At 42.5% G+C, this 7,722-nt stretch overlaps 2 pseudogenes; both read left to right on the forward strand.

The window, feature by feature from the left end:
• Window positions 861-2,739, forward strand: Gm5832 (predicted gene 5832; annotated as a pseudogene).
• Window positions 3,734-4,643, forward strand: Gm15375 (predicted gene 15375; annotated as a pseudogene).

Consider the following 7,722-nt stretch of genomic DNA (forward strand, 5'->3'; position numbering starts at 1 on the left):
GAGACACAAGCCAAAGCTTAACAGACTTGGCACCCTCCTTTAGTGATCACATTATGATCTTTTCACCGAATGACCTTATTTTCTGAGTGATAACTGGTGATATTTACTAGCTTTCTATCTTTTGATTTTGTGAAGAAGACTGTGCTAACTGCTCTTTAATAGTTTCTTTATATCGACATGTTTCTGTATTATGTTCTGAAGTCTCATGAGACAAGACATAGGGTTGCTGAGTAATAAATTTGGGCATGTGCCACACTCATGCACACCCCACACTCTTAGTTATACACACATACACAAACCACCACCCTCACCATCACAACCACTATAACCCTCAGCCTCACACATTGTGCTCAGCCACACAGAATCACATGTATGTGCATACGTGGAGGCTCTTAATAAAGAGCTTGTATACAGCACAACTATAGATCTAAACAATCAAACAACTCTGGGAAGATGTATGTGCCTATTCTATTATTTCATATGGCAGCCAGGTTTCATATATAGTGTTTGTGTTGTTGGGGAACAGAAGCTATGGATGGATTTATATCTGTGTGTTGAGAAGGAAACTCACGTGTCTAGGCATGTATTTGTGTTCACTGTGCTAGGTGTAACTAGGATTTTTGATGATAGTAATACCAGGAAATGCTCACTATATCTGGTGAAATCATCATAACTTTCCCCCGAGAGTCTCTCCATAGAGGTCACACTGCCCTGGTGCCTGTGGTGAGAGGAGTTCTGTGTCTACACTGTGGTGAGCCAATTCCTCAGAGCATCACTGTTTTACACCCAAGTCAAAGGATTTTCATGACTCCTGTTGTAAGCATTAAGTGATTAGAGTCTCCATTAAAAAGACACTGCCTAGACGTTTCCACAGCCGCCTACCCGCAGCTTGAGTGCCCTGCACCACCTTTCATGGAAGTCTGAGCCGGCTGTACAGCTTTCCTCCTTGTTCCTGCAGCCATGTCCACGAACGAGAATGCTAACTTACCAGCTGCCCAACTTAACAGATTCAAGAACAAGGGGAAGGACAGTACAGAAATGCGTTGCTGCAGAATAGAAGTTAATGTGGAACTCAGGAAAGCTAAAAAAGATGAGCAGATGCTGAAAAGGGAAACATCAGCTCCTTTCCTGTTGATGATACTTTTCCGCTACAGGAAAACCGGAACAACCAGGGGACTGTAAATTGGTCTGTTGAGGACATTGTTTAAGGCAAAAACAGTAACAATTTGGAAAGCCAGCTCCAAGCTACTCAAGCTGCTCAGAAATTGCTTTCTAGAGAGAAACAGCCTCCTATAGACAACGTCATCCGGGCTAGTTTGATCCCAAAATTTGTGTCCTTCTTGGGTAAAATTTATTGTAGTCCCATTCAGTTTGAGTCTGTGTGGGCACTCACCAACATTGCTTCTGGAACATCTGAACAGACCAAATCTGTGGTGGATGGAGGTGCTATCCCAGCGTTTCTTTCTCTCTTGGCATCTCCCCATGCTCACATCAGCGAGCAGCTGTATGGGCTCTTGGAAACATTGCAGGTGATGGTTCAGCTTTCTGAGACTTAGTTATCAAACACTGTGCGATTGACCCACTGTTGGCACTTCTAGCAGTTCCTGATCTGTCATCCTTAGCATGTGGTTACTTACGTAATCTTACCAGGACCCTTTCAAACCTTTGTCGAAATAAGAACCCTGCACCTCCCTTAGACGCTGTTGAGCAGATTCTTCCTACTTTAGTTCGACTCCTGCACCACAATGATCCAGAAGTATTAGTAGATTCCTGCTGGGCCATTTCCTACCTGACTGATGGTCCAAATGAGCGCATTGAGATGATTGTGAAGAAAGGAGTTGTTCCCCAACTTGTGAAGCTTCTAGGAGTTACTGAACTGCCCATTGTGACTCCTGCACTAAGAGCCATAGGTTATATTGTCACTGGAACAGATGTACAGACTCAGAAAGTGATAGATGCAGGAGCACTTGCAGTCTTTCCCAGCCTGCTAACAAACCCCAAAACTAACATTCAGAAGGAGGCCACATGGACAATGTCAAACATTACAGCTGGACGCCAGGACCAGATACAGCAAGTTGTGAATCACAGCCTAGTCCCCCTTCTTGTTGGTGTCCTCTCTAAGGCAGACATTAAGACACAGAAGGAGGCCGTGTGGGCTATAACCAACTATACCAGCGGTGGGACTGTTGAGCAGATTGTATATCTCATTCATTGTGGGATAACAGAACCTTTGATGAACCTCCTGAGTGCAAAAGATACCAAGATTATTCAGGTTATTCTTGATGCCACATCAAATATCTTTCAGGCTGCAGAGAAACTATGTGTGACAGAAAAGCTCAGTATAATGATTGAAGAGTGTGGAGGATTGGATAAAATTGAAGCACTACAGAGCCATGAAAATGAGTCTGTATACAAGGCCTCATTGAACTTAATTAAGAAGTACTTCTCAGTGGAGGAAGATCAAAATGTGTTGCCAGAAACTACCTCTGAAGGCTTTGCCTTCCAAGTTCAGGATGGAGCTCCCGGGACCTTTAACTTCTAATGTCCAGCCAAGGCACAAAATAGCTATGTGCTGTGCTATTCTATGTTCTCATAGATTTGTCTTACTGTTTTCTCTACTAAGAACTCTTTTTAAATGTGGTTTGTTATTGTCGCACTTTTTACAAAAGAAACTATACTTGAACAGTTATAAACTGTACATACTCTATGAAGCTGTCCTCTGAATTTATTTCTATTTGGAATTTCATACCCTGTCATGTCCTGTAAATAAAGATTAAAGTTCCATTCTTTAAAAAAAAGACACTGCCTTACATAGTCATTATATCCTGCCTCACTCAATACCAGGACTAAGTCCATCAGTCTCTCCAGGAACTGTGATGAAAGATGCAAGTCCTAGGCTTCAGGCCCATTGGTTCCTAGAAGAGCACCTCTCTCCAACCCTCCCACACACCCTCGCCCCCACCCCCAGCCATGGTGCCTGGAGTAAAGTAATCTGACCCTCATCATTGGAGTCAACGAGTTTTTAGAGGTCAGGTGCTCTTCATCTTCTATCTTGTGTCCAGATGTCTGTCCAAAAGCCAGGCTTAGAAATAAAAGCCATCCTGTCTTAGAAACGTTGCTTAAAAGAACAAAAGCCTCCTAGTGAATATCTAAAACAGTGAGTGTTTCCTATTTTGACAGGGACAGTGGCTGGCTTATTAGATGACTGGAGTCCTACAGCAGGGCAGAGTCCCAAGGCTCAGTACCTGTCAGTCAAGACTCCTAAACTCTCAGATCCATGAACTCAAAGCAACTTAGAATTGATTTGAGACCTGAGAAGTCCTTTAAAACAAAATGTGTCCTTTAGGGAGTATCCTGCTTCTGTGTGACCTCTAGCACTCTCTACCTCTACTTGGTGACTCTCACTGTCTCTCCTGCTGAGCTTCAGTTCCTATGCTGTATAAATGACCGTGTGGTAGTTGAAGAGACCCCTTTAAGGCAGCCTCTTACTTTTTCGGAATTGTCAACACCTAAAATATTGTTTCATGACTCATTCCAAACTGTTTCTGAAATAGAAGTCATGATATTTCCTAAGCAAAGATCATAACCATTTTTTACCTGGAGAGCATATGAAAGATATTTCTGTCAGTGCAGTTAAGTATTGCTCTTTTGAGTAAATCATTAACACTGAATTTAACGTCACTTGCAAACATGCAAATACATGTGTACACTGCAGAAGGTCTTGTGTTTCTAACTATTAGAAAATCCTACAGTCATAGCAACTGGATTACTCTGGGCTCTGATTTTTAACATGACTCCTGCAACCTTTCCTGCCTCCTTTCCTCTATGTCTGCTCCTGGCCTCAGGCTTGGTCCAGGCAGGCAGGCTGCTGGTGGTGCCCATGGATGGGAGCCACTGGTTTGACATGCAGATGGTTGTGGAGAAACTCATTCAGAGAGGGCATGAGGTGGTGGTAGTAATCCCAGAGGTGAGTTGGCGGCTGGGGAAATCCCTGAATTGTACAATGAAGACATACTCAATTTCTCACACTCTGGAGGACCTGGAGAGAGAGTTCAAGTATTTTACTTACACTCAATGGAAAACTCCAGAACAAAGTATACGTTCTTTCATGACAGGCTCAGCCAGTGGTTTCTTTAAACTGATGTTTTCACACTGTAGGAGTTTGTTTAACGACAAGAAGTTAGTGGAGTAATTGAAGCAGACTTCTTTTGATGCAGTGTTTCTGAATCCTTTTGATATGTGTGGCTTAACTATTGCCAAATATCTGTCACTCCCATCAGTGATCTTTGCAAGACTTTCATTTTGCTACTATCTTGAAGAGGGTGCCCAGTGTCCGAGTCTTCCTTCTTATGTTCCTGGACTTTTCTCAAAATACACAGGCACCATGACTTTCAAGGAGAGAGTGTGGAACCATCTTATCTACATTCAAGACGATGTATTTTGCCCCTATCTTTACAAAACTGCTGTTGAAATTGCCTCTGAAGTTCTGCAGACCCCAGTGACTATGACAGACCTCTTTTGCCCAGTGTCTATTTGGTTGTTATGCACTGACTTTGTGTTGGAGTTCCCCAGACCTGTGATGCCCAACATGGTCTTTGTTGGTGGGATGAACTGTCTCCAGGGGAAGCCACTTTCCAAGGTATGTTATATATGCTTTAGCACATGAGGAGAACTCTAGCTTTGGACAATATATAAAGAAATTCTTTACTGATTTGTGATTTACTGTTTGTATTCTTGTATATGCAATTTCTTTTGGGTTAGAGAATTGTTCTTTGCCAATTTCTAATTAGGAGAATAATTTCCATATAGGTGACTTATTGATATGGATGTGTACAGCTGTGAGATATTTATACATAAATTCCAAGGTACAATCAAATTTTGAATTTACTTTTATGATTCACATTGTGTGTGTAGGTCATGATTAGTAAGGGGAGAGGAAAGAAAACTTTCCTGAGTAGGAGCAAGGACAGTAATGATAGACATGCCACTTCAACACAGAAGCAGGACTATTCAGGGGCAGGAAGAGAACATGTGGAGGTAATGCTGGGCAGCTGGGGAGTGGAGAGAGCCAGAGGAAAGCACTGAACCTCTGAAAATGCCATAATGCCACCGGATCATTTGTATTCTAACCTAGAAGAGGAATTTAGAGAGATAACAACAACAACAAAAACAACAACAAGAACAAAACCCCTTCAAGCTGCATTTTAATGTTTTTGTAAACATTGACAAAACACTTCAAGCCTTGGAGCAGCATTCAGTATGTGTAGGTTATCCTCTATAGGAGTACTCATACAGATTGCCCAAACTTCAAAAGTTATTGATATGATACCTAGGATGTAATGTCTGTCAGTTTCTTGTTTTTAAGAACACACCAGATAAAACAGAAATTTACATTTCAGTGCTGGACAATTCAACAGAAAAATCAATGTGGCCCAAGACAAGGCACAAGAATCATACTATTCTCATATACCAGACTGTGGGAACCACTTGCTGACACATTCAGAGTTCCATAACAGTACTATACTGAAAACTAAAGTACATCTATCTGCAGCTGACCTGGTGCAACCCCATGTTGGCCCTGTGTGCACTGTGTCAGTATCTGTGAGTTCTTTTGAGCTTTGCTGAGTTGTTTTACAGGGCTTTGTTTTTCTGGTGCCCTGTGTCAATTCCTTCTCCCCAATTCTTCCTGCTTCCTCCTCCTTGGAGTTCCCTGAGCTCTGACGGAAGGGATTTGATGGAGATATCTCCTTTAGAGCTGTGTATTCCAGGGTCTGTCTCCCTGAAATGTCTTGCTGTGGGTCTCTGTGTTTGTTTCCATCTGCTGCAAGAGGAAGCAGCTATGCTGATGGCTGAATAAGACCCTGACTATGACTCCAGCAGAATACCAGTGAGAGTCATTTTATAGGTATCTCTTTTTTTATTTTTAAAAAGATTTATTTATTTCATGTATATGAGTACAATGTACCTGTCTTCAGACACACCAGATGAGGACATCAGATCCCATTACAGATGTTTGTGAGCGACCATGTGGTTGCTGACAATTGAAATCAGGACCTCTGGAAGAGCAGCCAATTCTCTTAACTGGGAGGCATCTCCCCAGTTCATTGTTACTTCTCTTTAAACAATCCAGATGTATTTGGTTTTGCCTTGGCTCTTGAGTCTATCTAGATTCAAGCAGTGCTATATTTGAGTTCCATCTCATGGAGTGGGCCTTAAGTCAAATCAGACATTGGTTGGTTAATCTCATGGAGGTTTGCACGTCCATTACTATAACATATTTTATAGTCATGACCGAGTGTAGGTCGAACATATTGTGGTTGGGTTGATGATTACTTTCCCTTTAATATTCTGCAGCAAACCTTTCCATGGCATAGACACCAGAGTATGGGTGTGAAGGGTCTATGTAGGTACCAGCTCCAGCTCTCCATGGTCAGTGAGTCATGTGTGCGCTATCTCCAAAACTGGGTCCTTGCTTCAGTGTGTGGAGAGCAAACTATTGTCTGGGTTGTTTGGTGATTTCCATGATTTTCTTTTGGCTAACAAGTGAATTAGATGTAACCCAGTCCTGGTACTGAAATCCTCATTACAAGATATGGTTGGCAGGGTTTTGTCTCCTTTGCTGTATGGCTGCTTTATTGTGGTTGCCTTCCTATTATAGGAAGTTTCCACTGCACTCAGTTTGTACAGGGCCACTCAAATGCTCTTCAATTGTAGCTGGCTCTTCCAAAAATCTCCCCCTTAGTCTCATTTCCCCTCACCCTTCCCACCTGACTCCTCTGCTCCTATCTCCTCTTTTAGCTCCAGTCAACCCATAAAATCTATTCTATGTTCCACTCTCATTGAGATCCATGTGTCCCTCCTAGTCCCTTTCTCAATGCCTACCCTTCTAGGTTCTATGGATTGTAGCTTGATTATCACTTACTAAATGGCTAATATCCAAATATAAGTGAATGCATACAATATTCTTTTTGCATCTGTGTTATCTTAGCAAAGATGTTTTATTTCCTAGTGCCATACATTTGTCTACAATGTATGGCACTAGGAAATTTCATGATGTCATTTTTATGGTTTTCAGACAGGGTTATTCTATGTAGCCCTGGTTGTCCTGTAACTCACACTGTAGACCAGGCTGGCCTTGACTTCAGAGGTGCACCTGCCTCTCATTCATGAGTGCCGGGATTAAAGTTTTGTATCAGGACTACCTGGCTTAACTTCTTTTTTTTTTTTTTTTCCATTTTTTATTAGGTATTTAACTCATTTACATTTCCAATGCTATACCAAAAGTCCCCCATATCCACCCACCCCCACTCCCCTGCCCACCCACTCCCCCTTTTTGGCCCTGGTATTCCCCTGTACTGGGGCATATAAAGTTTGCAAGTCCAATGGGCCTCTTTTTCCAGTGATGGCCGACTAGGCCATCTTTTGATATATATGCAGCTAGAGTCAAGAGCTCCGGGGTACTGGTTAGCTCATAATGTTGTTCCACCTATAGGGTTGCAGATCCCTTTAGCTCCTTGGCTACTTTCTCTAGCTCCTCCATTGGGAGCCCTATGATCCATCCATTAGCTGACTGTGAGCATCCACTTCTGTGTTTGCTGGGCCCCGGCATAGTCTCACAAGAGACAGCTACATCTGCGTCCTTTCAATAAAATCTTGCTAGTGTATGCAATGGTGTCAGCGTTTGGATGCTGATTATGGGGTGGATCCCTGGCTATGGCAGTC

The sequence above is a fragment of the Mus musculus genome, chromosome 1, assembly GCF_000001635.26.
Source record: "Mus musculus strain C57BL/6J chromosome 1, GRCm38.p6 C57BL/6J".
NCBI lineage: Eukaryota > Metazoa > Chordata > Mammalia > Rodentia > Muridae > Mus > Mus musculus.